Here is a 17,686-nt window from a genome sequence, read left to right as displayed (position 1 = left end):
TTAGGGTATATGTTTATGAAATTCCTAAAAATCTGGTATGTCCTGCTATAATATTTTCAGTCACAATTCTAGCTATTATCTTTATTATTTATCACAAAAATAACCAAATTTACTTGTCAATTACATTATTTTTTTTGTATGTCTATGTGAACTCTCACCAGATCTTTAACTATGGCCATTTTTTAAGTTTTTGTCATTTGCAGACAGTTACTATTTCACACTGATGCCTTTGCAAAAGTGTTCCTGCAAAAGTGCTTCATCTTCAAAGAGATTCATGGAAAAGACCCTGACAAGTACTCTAGAACGCAGGTTTCCGATAACTTTAAGATCATAACACTGAACTGGATAAGAATTTCTAAAACTCTGATGGAAAACTGATGAATTTATAAAACTGCTAACAAAAGATCAAGAGCAAGAAGAATTAATTACAGGGGACTAAATGAACTAATGGAGATGATTATAATTTTATGACTTCATTTAAAACATTGCTGGTTCTTTAATGTTTTGTCTCTAGATTTAAAGGACCCTTTTCTCCTCTCCTTAAACACTAACTAAACTTCTTATTTTTCATGGCAATATTTGTATTTGTATAAGTTCAATAAAAATCTGTTTTCTTTGCTAACAGGATACAACTCGAAAAGTCTATGGCTTGACCTCTTAGCCTAAAGAGACTTTTAAAGGTCTAATATGAAATTCCCTATGCAAAGTTCCAGCAAATAAGATTTAGAAGAGTCTACATTGTCTATCACTATTCTTGCTGCACTCACGTAAATCATCAGGCCAAGTTTATTAAAACTAAAGAATTTGCAGGGCTTCCCTGGTGGCGCAGTGGTTGAGAGTCCACCTGCCGATGCAGGGGACACGGGTTCGTGACCCGGTCCAAGAAGATCCCACATGCCGCGGAGTGGCTGGGCCCGTGAGCCATGGCCCCTGAGCCTGTGCGTCCAGAGCCTGTGCTCCGCAACGGGAGAGGCCACAACAGTGAGAGGCCCGCATACCGCAAAAAAAAAAAAAAAGAATTTGCATCAAATTAGTCTTTTTTTTTTTATACAGCAGGTCCTTATTAGTCATCAATTTTATACACATCAGTGTATACATGTCAATCCCAATCGCCCAATTCATCCCACCACCACCCTTACCCCCCCCCCGCCCCTTTCCCCCCTTGGTGTCCATACGTTTGTTCTCTATATCTGTGTCTCTATTTCTGCCCTGCAAACCGGTTCATCTGTACCATTTTTCTAGGTTCCACACATATGCGCTAACATACGATATCTGCAAACAAATTAGTCTTACAGTTACCTTTGATAAAAAATGGAGATCATTAGAGAAAAAAAATGTTTCAATAATATGCTTTTGTGGGTATCATATTCTAGTGTTGTTAATTGTCTTTGATGTTTTGTTTTCTACCTGTAAGCTGGATTAGATCCTGAATTCTTCTCGTTTCCTCCAGTATTTGCCTAGAGTTCTCCAAACTAACATTTCCAACCTCCCCCCACCATTTTGACTTGGAATCACTATGAAACTAAAACTGTCCCTTTCCCGAAGCCATATAAACTAAAGCTGAACAACTTGATATAAACTTTAGAGAAATCACCATGACAGCTCATGTTATGTGGACATGTGGACAATCTTTATGCCTGTTGCTATGTGGCCACTCAGAAAAATTACCCAAGACATTCACACTGCAAACCAGGAAAATCTGTCTGATTACCACTGCTTGCACCACCTCCTGAAATAAAACACCCTCAATATTCATCCTGTCCTAAGTAATCATGAGGATTATGTTTGCTAAAACATTATGTTGTGCTTATGTAAATATTTTTTAAAAAATAGAAACCCTTATTTAATTGGTTAACTTTTGGTTCCTGGAAATCTTCATTCTGGGGAATTTTTCAATCTTTGGCTATTGTTCTCCTCAGCACTATCTACTCTTGAGGGTTTTAAATGCCTGTTGGGAGCCATTCACATGCCACCTGATATACATTAGGATCAGACAACTGGATGAAATCAACAACAACTACATAAATGATGAAGCTAATGACTCCATCGCTCTCTAGCCTAATGACTCAACTAATAGAAACAGTGAATATGTGATTCTTTGGCCTGATTAAATGAACAATGGTAACTGAGAATGATACTATACTGGTTGGTTATTTTCTGCCTGCTGAGAGAATATCAGAGGGGAATCATTAAAATAAAAAACAAACAAAAACAAGTAGAGATCAGCCCTGAAAATTCCCTGAGCGGACAAAATTACTTCAGTCATACAGATAAAGCTTTTAACTTAGTTTATTTTGCAAAGACTAACTTGACCTAAGTCATTTCTTGGTTATGCCTCTGGAAAGCGTAAGCAAAGCCTGAACTGTTTTCCAAGGTCAATATGAGGTAACCACTGAAAATTCTACTGTTATAGCCAACCACTGTAAAGAATACAGTCATTGTTTTCTCACATATATACTTCCTTATAACAATATACCCTGGACCTCATGCCATATTTTGGTTTGAGTGCTTCCAGTTTGCAAATTGTCTTTTTGGTGTGTATACAATAAATTTTACTAATTACTACATCAGTGATTTGTTGGTTTTACTTCTGTTATTTCTGAACTTTTGACACAGAAAAGCTGAGCAGAAGGAACAAAGGATTCCCATATACTCTGTGCCCTGACAAATACATAGCTTCCCCATTACCAACATCCCCTACCAGAGTGGTACATTTGTTACAACTGATGAACCTACACTGACACATCATTATTACCCAGAGTCCATAGTTTACATTGAGACATTCTTTGTACATTTTCTGTTTGGACAAATTTATAATGAAGTGTTCACCACTGTAGTGTAATACAAAATATTTTCACTGTCCTAAAAATCCTCTGTGCTCTGCCTATTCATTCCTCTCTCCCTCCTAGGCCCTGGCCACCGCTGAGGTATTATTTTCTAATATAAACATTTAACTATAAATTTTCTCCAGATACTTCTTTAGCTCCATTCTCCAAATATTGATAAGCTATATTTTTATCTTCATTGCATTCCAAATATTTTCTAAATTCCCTTGCAATTTTGTTTTTAATTCAAGGCATGGGTTAGTTAAAATTGTATTGCTCATGTGTGTGTTATCAACTCTTTGGACATTTTCCAAATATCTTTTCTGTAATCAATTTCTAATTTAATTCTGTTGTAATCAGAGAGCATATGTTGTATGCATGATTTCAATTCTTTGAAAATTATTAAGATTTGTTTTCTGGCCCAGAATATGGTCTTTCCTGGTGAATATTCCATGTACACTTACAAAGTACACAAAGTCAGCTCTTGTTGGATGGAATGTTCTTTAAGCATCTATTATGTCAAGTTGGTTGATAATGTCTCTCCAGTCTTCTCCATCCCTGATTTTGTTTCTTTGTTCTATGAGTTATTAAAAGGAGGGTTGAAGTCTCCAGCCATAATTGTGAATTTGTCTATTTCTCCTTTAAATTCTGTTTTTGTTTTCTGCATTTTGAATCCCTGTTTTTATATGCATACACATTTAGGAATTATGTATGTCTTCTGGTGGAATTGAAACTACTATTATCATGTGATATCCTCTGCATCCCTGGTAATATTTACTTCTCTAAAGTGTACTTTCTCTGATATTAATTGACACTAAGTGTCTTTAATTCATGTTTTCACATAACTTCACTTTTTCATCCCTTATGGCTCTATATTTAAAATACATCTCTTGGAGACTGCATGTAGTTTGGTCTTGCTTTTATTCTTATCCAACCTGTTATACTCCATATTTCAAATGAGGGTGTTTAGTCATTTACACTTATTTATTGATAATTCTATCACCTTACTACATTACTAATTACTACATTACTAATTGTCATACATTTTACTTCTTCTAAATATATAATTGCCAAAATACGTTACTATGTATAGTCAATTATTCTTTATCAAAATTAAATATACAGAGACTATTAAATTCACCTTCACTTTTAGTATTTGTGGCACTCTTCATTTCTTTGTGTATATCCATTTATTTTCATCTGGTATTTATAAAACTTGTTCCTGAAGAATTTTCTTCAGTATTTCTTGATGGCTGGTAATGAATTCTTCCATCTTCTGTTTCTCTGAAAAAGTCTTTATTTTGCCTTCATTTTTGAAAGATATGCTCCCTAAATGTTTAATTCTGAATTGACAGCTTTTGTTTATAAATTTTGGCACATTAAAGATATAACTCCATTTTCTTATGTTTTGTAAAGAATTCTGAGAAGTGTGCTCTAATTCTTACCTTTTCTCCTCTATATGTGTGTTTCTTTTTAACTGGTTGCTTTCAAGTATTTTTCTACTTCTGATTTTCAGCCATTTGAGTATGATATGCCTGAATGTGTGTGTGTTTCATCTTTTTTATTTCTTGGAAATCTCTAGATTTCTTGTATATGTAAGATTCTTTCATTTTATTAAATATTTAAAAACTAATTGGTCATTATATCTTAAATTTTTTTTTTCTGTCCTATTCTCTATTCTTGTTCTGCAACTCCAATTACTCATAGATTAGACTGTTTGACATTGTACCACAGCTATTTCTCTTTGTTAGAGTTTAGATAATTTTTATTGATGTATCTTCAAGTTCAGTAACTCTTTAATCAGATATATCTGATCTTCTGCACACTAAAAAAATTCTTTATCTCTGATATTTTTTTAGTTCTAGATTTTCATTGATTTTTTTAAAATGGTTTTTATCTCTCTGCCGAACTCCTCCATCTTTCAATGTATGTTGTCTACCGCTTCCTCTGGTTTCCTTAATGCATTAATTGTAGTGTTTTAAAAGTCCCTGTCTCCTAGATACAATATCAGGATCATTTCTAAGTTTTTTTTTTTATTGCTTTATCTCCTAACAATGTATTTCATTTTCTGCCTGCTCTTTTGTATGTTTCATAGGTTTATATTATGTTTCATATTGTGTATATAAGAACATTAGAGCCTGACGTAAAGGGTACTTACATCCAGAAATGGACCATTAGTACGTTTTTGCAGGGGATATAGTGAGAAGTTGAGCTGGGTTGGGGTTTTGTCACCCCTATCATAACCTTCTGCTCATGACAGTAGTGGTTTGCTGTAACTTTTGCTTTACAGTGTGATCTGTGGTACCAAAGGGTTTCTGTTCCATCTCAGCTTTCAGCAGTCCTTCTTTGGATGCACCGCAGTGGGGCCTCTGTCCACACATTCTTGACCCATCCACAGCAGTGGACTGCTGTGATTTTTTTACTTAGTGATAAGCTCACAGCGACAGTGTTCTATGTTCTCCTGGTTCAACTTCTGTCTTCAGCAGGCTCTGTGCAGCTAGGCCTCTTGAGGCTCTTTTACCGTGTCCTTGCTTATCCTCCCCATGCCTGCCTACCTCTGCCTTGTGTCTACGGTGGGTCTTGTGCAGGAGAACATTTCTTGACCTTCCCTGGTAGAAGCAGATCTCAGCTTTGTAAGAGCTTGGATCCTGAACTCAATGAGGTTTCCTGCTCCTCAATCAGGAAAAGAGTATTTTTCCTTGAACTCTTCAGCTAGAAGTAATCAGTCATTGTTTCCTGATGGTGGGAAGGTCTCCTGTCCCTCTCCCAGAGGCAGACATGTCTTGCTTCTATCCTATTCCAGAAGCAGGAGATCATTGTGCCAGTCTTCCAGTGGCAGCCAGTTACCTCCTACTGAGCTTCATCACACTATCTGAACCTAGTCCCAAATATTTCTCATGAGCACCCTGGAAAAGAAATTATAGGGGAACCAACCTTACTCCTGGGGCTGCCAGTGATACTAAACTGCCATGCTTGCCAACACTCAGTTTTTAAGAGTTAATTAATATGTCAGTGAATTTTTGCAACTCTTCTTTTATGGACTTTACTTCTTCCTCCCATAATCTGCCAAAGGCAAAAAAGTACATGGGTCCTGTATCTTCTCAGAGGGCTTATTGCCCTTTGAAATTCAGTTTACCTTGTTATTTTATTCTCTGATAGACTTAGGAAATGTTGCAATTTACTGTACTATCCAACTTTTCCTAGTTGTTAGGGTGGACGCAACGTTTTCTTTCGGCTATCTATAGCCTAAGCAGAAGTGGAACCCATCAGTGTGTTTCATATTGCTTTCGTATATGATGTATCCTTCAGGCCTTCCTTTGAAGTACAGTTCTCCAGTGAGTATTCTTACATTACATAATATATCCCCTAGAGCATGCCATCTTCTCTGAGCCCGATTATGCCTTTGTCCACCATCTCCCATGGCAATTCTACCATTTCCACCTCAGTTAGTATGGGACATCACTTTTCTCATGCTTCTAGAAGCCATGATAGCAATGTGTCTATACCATCTCCAGCATGCTTGCCAGGCTATTAAGTATTCTATCCCAGCAAAGTATTGGAAGACTACTAGATTCTCCCTTCTCCAACTTATGTTTCACTTCTCTTTGATCAAGCACCCTCAGAATCCTACCTAAATCCCACAGTTGCTTTGGAGTACAGTCCCTTTCCTCCCTTATCAGACCCAGCACATCTCCAGCTAAGTTATATTCCAGTTTTAATCTTCATTATAGTCCTAGTGTCTTGGAGGGGAGAAAGAGACAAATTCAGAAGAGATCACATGGGGGAAAGACCTATGTGGAATTTTCCAGCAATTAGAAAATAATAGTCTTTAATGTGGAGTACTGGGCCATCACTTCAGGCTCGTTAGTTTGAGGGAGATTTGGGGATTCGAGACTGTCAGGAACTTCATCCAAAATATCCTTATAGCATGTGTTAGAGTTATATTCTTTGTATCCTGGACCCTAATGTTAGCACTGCAGATCTTGTTTGTTGGGACTTCCACTTTTTTGGAATGTTTCTCCACTTAGGATTAATTCCTAGACCTGGTCATCAACTCCCTCTGCCCTACCACTTCTTTCACATTTAGCTTTTAATTACTAATTATTTATATTCAACCTTTTATTGTTTTTCCAAAATATCAATATAGCTTAGCAATAGCCAGTCCCTTGTCCTGCCAGTGACTATTTATCCCAATATTTCTTATTTACCTGATATATCACAACAGTTAATGCATTCCCTTCCACTGGTATACCATTCTAGTTGACTACTGGTGAAAATTTTAACATAATTGGACTACTACCTTGATCCAGAGGTCATCTTTAATCTACCTACCAAAGTGATGAGTTCCTCATTGCTAACCAAACAGTTGGTATCTAGCTCCAAAATCTCATCCTACCTTCTGCTTCTGCAAAATGTTCTTTACATCAACTATCACATGTTGGTTCTCTGGTAAGCATGCAGGAAGTTTATTTGGGGATCCTTTTGTCATCAGTACTGAGGAAGTGAAGGGAAAGCAGCAAGACTGGGAGAAGATGAGCTGTGACATAGTCTCTACAAAAGACTCAGCCAACCCTGTGTATGTGAGGGGAGTGGAGTGGGGGGTTTGAAGATAGAATGACCTTTCAGAGTTCTCCATACACACTTATATAGATCATTGGATCTGGATCTCCTTGGGAAAGTGATATAACCTTGGCCATGGTGACTCTCTTCAACTAAGACAATCTCCTAAGAGGATTGGCAGGTGAAGAGGCCAGGCTGGCAGCAATCCTAGCAGCTGTGGTTAATATAGCCTACATTTCTGAAGGGGGGTCTTAGAGGCACATAAAGTTTGAGAAATGTGAAGAAACCATACCAAGACAATCACTGTCAAACTGCTAAAAAGTAAAGATAAAAAGAATATCTCCAAATCATCAAGAGAAAAAGGGACATCGAATAGCAACAGTAAGTTATACAGCTAGTTTTTAGTAATGTAAAGCAGAAGTTAATTAAATGTTACCTTTAAAACAAAAGAGAAAAATAGCTGACAACCAGAAATGTTGCTCCCACGTAAGAAGGCAACATAAGGATGTTTGAAGATAATAATTAAAAAAACAGGTTTTTTGTTTGTTTGTGGGTTTTGCCAGAAGAATTGCACTAACAGAAATACTAAAGGTGGCTGAACTCGTGGACAGGGGTTACTTAGACATTTAAAGAACTATTGGACATAGAGTGCCAACTGAAGTTGGTACCTGTATTCCCAATTCATCTCTGTGATCCTTCTTGCCCCTTCATTAGAGTGGGATTTTGTGAGAGTCAGCTAATAAAGGAATCCTGGCTACATCTAGCTCATAGTGGGTTCACTGTGTCTATAGACCCACCCAGTGATTATTGCCCAGTCCCCAGGCAATCCTTGGCTGGAAGACCAAATGGAAACCTCAGATACTGGCCCCCTTCCCAGCCAAAAGAGTAATAAAAAACAACACTGCATCCTGGGAGGGAGATTAAGTGATGGCAGATATTAGTGCCATCATTATAGAACTACATGTTGAAGGGGCAGTGGTCCCTATCATATATTAATTTAATTATACCATCACTTATTACATTATTGTATACCAACTGTCCCTGGAAGTGTGTGCCCTTGGATTGATGCAGCATCCTGCAATTGAGGCAAACCCTAAAGAAATTCAAAGCTGGCAGCTCTTTCCTGAAAGCTGGGGCAACAAGTCCTGTCTCAATGGGGGACCTGAAGAGCACATTTCCATGTTGACCACAGCAAACAACATAAAGATTAATTAGGCAATTTAAACTTGAAAAGAAATGAGTTTCTTCTAAATGCATTATGTAATTTTCCTCAAATCATCTTTTTTTTTCTACCCCAGACTTGATTGTGTCATCACAGACTGTGACAAGTAAGATGAGAGCCGCGAGGCTTACCCTGACTGGACTTGTCCAATAGTCCAGCTTTGACTTTTCCCCTCAAATATGTCAGTGCAGACACCTCACTTAAAATAACAGTTTAAATGCAAAAACTGACTTCCATAGAGGAATGGAGACTCTCTTTTATTTAATTAATCACCAAATACTTATTGAACTAGGTGTAAAGAAATGAAAATAACTAGGGAAGCCAATTAGCCTCTAGACTTAATGTCTTTTGTGTACATTGTTCAGTATTTCATGGAGTTAGTCACCACAATTCTCACCAGTTTCTTCCTAAATGTATTACTGTTTTCTTCCCCATGGAAACATATTTTTAATTACATAATGGAAGTCAGTAGAAAATAGGATTTACATGACAAATATTTCCATTCAGTCACCTTTGCTATAAGTCAAGGGATTTATTGCTGATAAAATAATTTTTCATGCAATCACCAAATTGAGTATGCAATCTGGTTTATATACTGTGTGGCATGTGAAATAAAAGAGGAATAAGCTGTAAACTCTTTATAAGAACCTCTATTCTATTAGGAGAGGTGAAAGATGGACATAAATAAACAAAATATAAAACAATATGTATGAGGTGCCAGATGACAAGGAAAGTAATGTAAGAATTCAGAAGAAAGTATTTCTACCTCTGCTTGGTATGAGATCTCTGGAAATGGCAGAATAGAAAACATTCTTAGCAGAAGCAACAGCATTATAACCAAGACATGAAAGAAAAAGAAAAAGAAAAATCTTTAGGGAAATGGTTACTAGTTCAGGTCGGCTGGAACATAGGTTATTTGCAGGAGAATGGATAAATTAAAGTTTAGAAAGGTGTTTTGAATCTCATGAATGTCTGAACGCTGACCAAAGGACTTAGGATTTCATTAACTAGACAATGGGAATACTCCCATGGTTGTTAAGAAGGGAATGTGTATAGGTTCAGAACTAGGGAATGTGTATAGGTTCAGAGCCAGGCTTTTAGAAAACTAATTTGATCACTTGGAGCAATCTGGATTGAAGATTCTAGAAGTTTGAGAGCTTTAATTAGTTCTCAAAAAAAAAAAGAATAGTTAAAGTAAAAAGTAATGAGGGCCTAAATTATTTTTGCACAATACTGCAATTATTTATCTACTTTTCTATTACATCTTATTTAAATTTTTGAATCTAAACTAACATATTGCTAACCTAGTTTGCTTTTTAAGAAATATAATAAGTCTATATAGAATAAAAATAGAATAAATGAGTCTATGATAAGTAGGAAATACAATGCAAAAGACAGTTTGAAATCAATGGAATCTTCTGAATCATCTGATATGGAAACTGGAACAGAGAGATTTCAAAGAATTTGCACATGAATGGTTGAAAGAATGGTGGTAATGATTATAGAAAAAAAAAGCTCAATTGAAGAGCAGGTTTGAGGCACAGTATGGTAAGTTTGGGGCAAGATGAGGGACATTCTCACTTGAGCCAGGAGGGAGTGTTACTTTTGACCACTTTCTCACAAAATGGCACACAGGGAGGTAGGCACTTGCCTTTTCCTCACAGAACACAGCATTGCTTCAGGGCAGTGAATACTGGATGGAAGTTGGCATCATTTTGACTTTTTAGATGCCTGCTGTTTTGAAATGTTTTGGGGGTGTAGCGCTCCGTGGAGGTTAGTGTTTTCACAGATGAATAGCAGGAGCATGTGTGACCAAACCCTAGAGAATAGTTCAAGATTTGGCAAAAGGAGTAAATGTCCAGCCACCAGAGGGGACTCCCAGGAACAACTTGATGGGAAGCAACAGCCTCTAGAAGCTGTAGTCACATTGTTGGACACAGGTGGGATTCATCTGGAACTTGCCCAGAAGATTTTGGGGTGGGTGGAGTGTACATTGCAGGAACCTGAGGATTGTCAATAATGTCGTTGGGTTATTGATCTCACAGAATTAGTGGGCATTATTGTTAACAGAGTTGAATAATAGTCACAGGCTGTGGACACTACAGACAAGCCACACTCTTCTTCCATAGGAATTGCCCCCTCCTATCCCATTTTCTTCCAAGAATCATTTCTATATACATTTAGCATGTCTTGTCAATGGACAGAAATCATTACAGAACCAAGTTTTAAAGCATTTATGGTTGGTTTTGAATTTGGAAAAAATGTGCACGTATCCCCAGAAAAGCTAGGCACAGGTTTTCATCCAGAATGAATAATTATGCATAGAACTGATTACTTAAATACACAGTTCATGATTATGAATGAAATTACCTGCTTTACACTGCAAATACCTTGCTCTGCATGGATTAAGCAAAGTAAAACTTGATTGCAGATGCTGAAAATTTTAGATCTTGAGCTTTTTCAGTTGCTCTGAAAATGTATCACTTACCTCTTATAATATTCCCCTTATAGAAGTAATTTACAAGTTGAAATTGAAAATGAAATATTGGTTATACTGGATTTCACAGTGGAGTAAAATTCCAGGAGCTGGGCCACAGGAAAGTAAGTGGACTGTTTTTCTGTTTTTTATATCATCTAGTTCAGATACTTTTCCCAAGATACAGAGGCACAGGCCAAGTAGATCTCTACCTACTGGTTTAATCTGGGGGATTCCTGTAAAGCCCCAAACTCCTTAGTTTCTCCTATAAGCCTGTGTAGATGCCTAAATCCTAAATCCTACCTTCATTAACTTTACTGGTGGGTTTTTTACTTATTAAAATGCATGTTCCTAAGGAAAATAATCTGTGAAAGTGTGATCCATCAAAGTAATGTAGTGTGAACCAGCTTGTCAGCTCTATTCCAAAGTGACAGCTGGGGAAGAACAGGTTTATTTTCCGATGTTGTCTGGGCAAAATGTCATTTTTCAAATCTTTTCCCACTAACCAGATTAGGACTCTTTGTGGACGCAAGGGCTTTGGTTTTGGCTTTTATCAGATAATTTTATGTGGACTCACTTCCCATTTTTGAGGAATTTATTTACTTTTCTTGGATTTCACTGAGAGTTTTGTAGAAAACCAGCTTTGTAACTATGTAATGCTTAAATGCTGAAATTGTGATCCCAGATCAAAAATAATTTAAAGACACCAGACTCAGAAGCACTTTGAAATGTAGGCACAACACAGCTCATTTCCCTTGGTTTATTACTTTCCTTTATGTTAATAAATCATAGCACTATTTTAAATTAATTTTTATATTTACTAAAGTAATACATTTGATACATATTTAAAGTAACATAAAGTTTTGAAAACTAAAGTCACTTTGAAAGTTACTATAAGGGAAAGCAGTAGTGCTTTGCTCTCTGATTTCTTTTTCCCTATCTTAAAGGGAAAGCAGTAGTTATAATGTTAGTTGTAGATTTTTCACAGACATCCTTGATCAAGTTTGAGAAACTGCCCTTCTTTTCCTGGTTTGCTGAGACTTGTTACCATAAATGTATCTTGAACTTTCTCAAATCATGCTCTGTATCAATTGAGTTAATTGTATATTTTCTATTTTAGCCTATTGATATGGTGAATTAAGTAACATTAATTATTTAAGTTAATAAAATTAAATACTAGTGGATTGATTTTATAGATTTATGAATATTCAACATACTTTTCATTCCTAGGATAAACCCCCACTTGGTCATGATATATTATCCTACTTTACATGACTGGTATTGATTTGCTTACTATCATAGTTCTTTGGATTTCTTTGAACCTACTGCTTCATTCTCCCATAGCTTCTTATAGGTCAGTACACTCTTCCACATGATGAAAAGTATCTGATACTCTGTCAGTTCAATTCTCCTTGGCATCCTAATTCAATTTGGACAATTGTTCTCTAGGCCTGCTGTTCTCTAAATCATCATTCTGAGAATGTCTTTCTTCTCTCAACTTTTATCCTCTGTTCTCTGTATCCATGCTCTCTTTTTCTTGGTTGTTTTTTAATTACTTATACATTAATTTTTGTGGAGAATATCTTTCAGTACTCTCCTTTGAAAAGTAGCTTTTGAGACACTTTTGGTCTTGGAATGACTTTACCTTCAAAAAGGATTGCTAGTTTGGTTGGCATAAAAATTTACATTTTAAACATTCTCCAATTAGAATGTTACATTTTGTTTTCCATTTTGCTGTGAACAAGTCCAGAAAAATGATGCTTCTTGACCCTTGGTAAGTAACATTGTTAATTTTTCTTTCAAAGAACGTCTAGGATCTTTTCCTTATCCTTGACATTCTAAAGTTCCATAAAGATGCCTCCTGTGTCATCTTTTGGAAAGTAATTGTGTGATTCGTTGGTCAGCCTCTTCAATTTTGAATTCTGGGAAATTCCTTTAGTTCTGGAAATTTCTCTTCTGTAATTTATTTTTCTGTGTATGTTAACTACTGACTTGTGAATTTGGAGTTAAATTTCTAGAGGACAAAATAATGGCAATATTGATACATTTATAATTCTAAAACCAGAAGTCTGCTGTTTTTCTCAGTCTATAATTTTAGTTTAACAAACATTAATTGAACATTCATTATATGCCAGGCGCTATGCTAGAGAAAAAGAACCCAAAGATAAATTAATCCCAGACACTGTTCTTTAATTGTTTTTGATCTACTCAGTAAAAGATATAGACGTGAAATCTGATAATAGCATTCTAATGTAGTAAGTGCTGGTAGGCGGGATAAATAGGAGGATAGGGTGTGTGGAGGAGGGACACGCCTCTAGGGAGTTCAGGGAAGATTCCCTGGAGGAAAGATGTAAGTTAAAATTTAAAGACGCATGTAAGAATTAATCAAATGAACATGTAGGTGAAGGACATTCCTGGCAGAGAGAGTGACAGTCATTCATTCATTTATTCATTCATTTACTAACTTATTCAGTAAGCATTTAAATCTTATACCAAACATAATTCTAGACATGGGGATGAATAACATAGTATAACCAAAGGCATGAAATCACAAAATAATATGTTTTGTGTCTGTGTGTACTTGTGGGCAACTAGAAGAGTTTCAGAAGAGTTACTGTAGTGTAATAAATGAGAGATGTGGCAGAAAAGAAGTCTGGGAACAGGTACTTGCTTGAAGTGTATGGTATGGCATGGTAAGTAGCTTGAATTTTTTTTTTTCAGGTTTTTTAGTGTCATTGTCAGATTTTTTCCCTGGTTTTGTTTTTATAATATAATCATTTTATATGTCTTTCTTATATTTGCCTTTTTTAGCTTACCAACTAGATATCACTTACAGGCTAGAAATTATGGATCTAACTTTTTTCTCTCCAAAATAGGATGATATCACCTATGTTGTCTTTGCTTTAAAGCAGACAGTTATCTATATCTATATATCTGTATCTATCTAAATTCCCTCCTCACCTTTTTTCTCTACCTCCACTCACAACCAACTCTCACATTTTCTTCCACTAAAATAAGTTGACATGTCTAAACATACTGATGTGTATTTTTCTGTAATTTTATCTATGTTGAAATAATCATGTGTAAACATTCATCTACCTTTTTTCTATTTCTACATTCATTTATAAATCTATCTATTCATTATCTGTTTCAAGTCTGCCAGGTCATTTAAAAAAATTGGTCCTACTGTACCATTTCTCAGCTAGGCCTCACAGAATCTTTTCACGTTAACTCATATAGCTTTAATTAATTATTCTTAATGGCTACAAAGTACTCATGTCATTGTACCATAATTTATTCAACCACTCTCCTACTGATGGTTATTATCTTTGTTTCCAGTTTTATGTCACAATAACAATGCTGAAATAAACATCCTTGTACTTATATCTTGGCACACTGTTGTTTTAATTTTATGAGATAGGTCCCAGATGCAGAATTACTGAGTTGAAAGGTATGTGTATTTTCAAATTTAATAGATTTTGTTGCTAAATTACTTCCCCAAAGACTATGTCCCTATGTACACCAGCAAATTAAGAGAAGGTTGTTTTCCCCATATCCCTCCCAACAATAGATATCATTGCTCTGTTTAATTTGTGCCAATTGGACTATAAAAAATACTTCATTGTTACCATACTTTTCATTTCTCTGGCTACTGGTAGGTTGGGGGATATATTCATTGGTCATTTGGATTTGCACTTCTGTGACTTTTGCTTATTGTTAATTATCTTTTTCATATGAATTTGTACGTGGTCCTCATTTTAAATATTAATATTTTGTTGGCCATCTATAACTCAAATGTGTACAATTTAACAAGTGGCTTTTGTTATACTAATTTTTCATATAGAAGTTTATAATTTTGTAGAATGATATTACTATTTTTATAGTCTTTTTTGTTTCTGGATTTCCTATCTTGATCATGAAGTTCTTCCCCACTCCTTTATTATGTGTATATCTCTTATAGTTTCTACTAAGTTGTCTGTCTTTTCCTTTAAAGTTTTCAATCCACCTGAATTTTTCTTTTATTTATGATGTGGGATAGGAATCCAACTTTCTTTACTTTCAAATGCAGAACGAGTGTGTGAGCACTATTGAAATAAAATACCATCCTTGTAATATATTAAATTTTCATATGATCTGTAGTCTGAGTCTGACTTTTCCATTAGATCCCAATGATTTCTATTTCTATGTGAATATCTCTTTTTTTTTTTTTTTTTTTTTTTTCACGGGCCCAGCCGCTCCGCGGCATGTGAGATCCTCCCGGACCGGGGCACGAACCCGTGTCCCCTGCATCGGCAGGCACCACTGCATCACCAGGGAAGCCCTGAATATCTCATTTTTACATTACAGGATATTAATAATGTTTTTACTATTTATTAAGGTAAAGTCCTTTTCACTATGCTTGTGTTTTTTATTGGCTATTTTCAGAAATTATTATTTCTTATCCATTTAAGATATTTGTCAATTCTCAAAAATAACTGTAATCCCTACAAATACTTTAATTGGAGTTGAAATATATTTATTAATATGGAGTAAGTTGACATTTTTATTCTAATAATTCTATCTGAGAACATGGTATGTTATTTCCATATTTTTCTGATTTTTAAAAATTATTTCCTCCTTTAGATGAGAAAAACTAAACTCAATAATCTCTTATCAATTTCTTTCCCCAACAAGTGAAAACAAACATGAAGGGAAAATTTAAATCCTTTGTAGGGACGTTGGTCTCCAAAAGAAATCCTGATACTTTGTCCTCAATAATCATAATATTTCCCTTGAATTTTTTAGGGTCAGACTGCTCAAGATATTGAGTATATCTTTGAAATATGTTATCTGAGTAAGCCACTTCAAATTATACAAACTCTGTTTACTAGTATTATCAGTGCAATAAAGAAATATTTTTGACTTTATTAACTCAAGAACTCAAATCTTTCCCCTGCTAGAGCAAGGAAAATTGTGTAGAAAAGAAGCCTTTGACTTACAGTCCACTTCTTCATATGGCATAATGAAAAGATAGACTCACTGTAGCTGTGATTTCATTATATTCAATGTGTTTGCTATTTCAGAAAAATGTACTCTCCTGTACTGTAGACATCATGCATATGTGGACATTTAAATTTAAAAGAATTAAAGGTAAATAAAATTAGAATTCCTCAGTTGCACTAGCCATATTTCAAGTGCTCAACAGCAATATTTGTCTAGGAGATACCATGTTTGACAGACGAAATAAAAAATATTTTTCATCACTGCAGAAAGTTCTTTTGGTCAATGTTATTCTAGAATAACGAATTAAGAATATTATTGATCACCATCTATTGTCTTTGAAGGAATAATGCTTGGATTGATTTTCATAGACAGCTTCTTTGTCTGTGTCACATGTTTTCCTTGCTACACAATGCCAATGCTCTTTTCCCATGTTCCAAAGGTACCTCTTCCAGTCTACATCACGCCTCACAGGATAATCATTAACTACCTCAAAACAAACACTCTCTTCTGTATCCCTGAGTTTGGTGAAAAATAGAACAAAGTGCATGTTCTTCTTATAGGCTCTATACCAGTGCCCAAAGCTGATATCCCACACATTAGTAAACATTTCCTGGCATACATACATACACACACACCATAGACATGTGCATTCTACACATATACCTCAATACATACATGGTTTAATCTCTTTTTTCTTACATGCTTATATCATTGCCATCCAATAGTACAATTTTATAGATAAATTTTACCAGCAACTTATTCTTATTTTTCTGGCATACTATTTGTCATTAATTTGCAATTGGTTTTACAACCTTCTCAACAATAGTGTAAAGGCCATTTGCATTTCCTTTCACTCTGAGGAATGTAATTTTAATATTGTTTATGTCATTTGTGCTCTTCAATGGTAAAATATGATCAACTTTATACGAAAAAGACTTTTTATATTATATTTATAGAAAATCTTGTCATTACTTAAGAATTAAGAGAAAAGTTCAATGACTTTATGTTAAATTTTATTAACAGCTAAATCATTGTGGACCAAGAAAATTATTCAACAGCCCAACAAAATCAAAGTTTTAAATAATTCTGTACTTTATAATTCTATTTTTATTTGGCTGATTTTGTGTAATCATTACAATTAAAGATTCAATTTATAAAAATATACATTCACATTCTATACTACCACTGGCATCCCATTTATTATTTCTCTCAATACTAACAAGAATATTCAGATGGCCAGTGTTTTGTGTTCCTTCCTCTATCAAGCTTTTACACTTCAATAAACAATTTTTGGAGCTACTGATTCATTGTTGTCAATAGAGATATCATAAATACAGTAAAAGTGTAAATTTGATATATATATAATATAAATAACATATATGCTACACATAAATTGAATATACATGTTATGAATACATAAGATGTGAAATTATGTTAGCCGTGATAAATTACACCCTCTAAAAAATGTGCACAGAAGGTGAAAATTAAGTAAAACAAGATTTCTGTAAAGATCATAATCTCACATTTTTATGTTGTGAAATATATATTGAAATTATTTTTCCATAACTCGCCTATCTTACATGGATCACTTGTTACACCACAGGACTTTGAGAATATTAT

The sequence above is a fragment of the Lipotes vexillifer genome, unplaced genomic scaffold, assembly GCF_000442215.2.
Source record: "Lipotes vexillifer unplaced genomic scaffold, Lipotes_vexillifer_v1.1 scaffold1574, whole genome shotgun sequence".
NCBI classification, from domain to species: Eukaryota; Metazoa; Chordata; class Mammalia; order Artiodactyla; family Lipotidae; genus Lipotes; species Lipotes vexillifer.
This window is presented reverse-complemented; position numbering follows the sequence as displayed.